Source organism: Mastigoproctus giganteus, chromosome 14 (assembly GCF_048544385.1).
Source record: "Mastigoproctus giganteus isolate SK-2022 chromosome 14, ASM4854438v1, whole genome shotgun sequence".
NCBI classification, from domain to species: Eukaryota; Metazoa; Arthropoda; class Arachnida; order Uropygi; family Thelyphonidae; genus Mastigoproctus; species Mastigoproctus giganteus.
Window position 1 is genome coordinate 13,068,453 of NC_143588.1, and position 975 is coordinate 13,069,427.

Consider the following 975-nt stretch of genomic DNA (forward strand, 5'->3'; position numbering starts at 1 on the left):
ATGTTTGCTTTCCCAGTACTTATATCACACCAAAGTGACTGAACATTGCACTGGCCACCCATGTCAACTAGATGCACTACCTTAGATTTTGTGTGTTTATTAACTAACAGCATAACCCCTCCCTCCTCTCTTTCTGTCTGTCCTTTCTGTATACATTTGCTTATTGGAGGCTTGAAGTGGCGAAACCCATGTTTAGTCTCTAGAGCAAAGTTTCCAGCATCCCCCGCCCCCCCATACTTCTCCTACAACCCATGCACCGTACTAAGTACTATAGGTTTTGATACCTTTCGTTTTTTGGGATTTCATAAAAAAAAAAATACTTTGTACCCCCTCTTTTAAATGTGTGTTATTTGGTAGCATATTAAGCAAAAGTGCAGTTTTGTCCCCATCGAAGATCTCATTCTATTCATATGTAAACAGAACATTTTTAATGATCCTCCTTCCATTTGTTTGTAGCTGGAGTATCAGTTGCTGCAGTTTTGCTGTACACTTCTTTTAAAGGCAGCCCATGATGAGACTTAAATTTCTGCAAACATCCATCAGAAGACTTCAACTTCAGTATTTATCCTTCATTACTTCTTGGCCTTTTGGCTAAGATCAAAGTGTAATATTCATCCTTCAAAATTCAACAGTTCAGCCTTAGTTTATAAATGAATTCCATATAAAAATCATTTGTAAACTTTTCTAATCATTTATATCATTTTGAAATCATATTTAGGAACATAAACGTTTTTTGCATTCATTACCATTCCAAGGGTACATTTTCAACATATAATTCATTGCCTTTTGTGCTGTGTGATACCACCTGCCACGGCAGATTCCCTAAGCTTTCTTTTTTTTTTTTTTTTTTTTTTTTTTTTTGATCTTTCAGAATGATGAACAGTGTATTCTTTGGTCTCACCATTACCTACAACTTATAAAATCTTAATTTTGTCTGTGATTGGCAAAGATGCTTACTTCAGAGGAGCCATGCCA

The 975-nt window shown here is 35.7% G+C and overlaps 1 pseudogene; it reads left to right on the top strand.

Moving 5' to 3' along the window:
* The first annotated feature begins 571 nt into the window (after positions 1 to 571).
* On the top strand, positions 572 to 685 carry LOC150074983 (U2 spliceosomal RNA; annotated as a pseudogene).
* Positions 686 to 975: the final 290 nt, after the last annotated feature.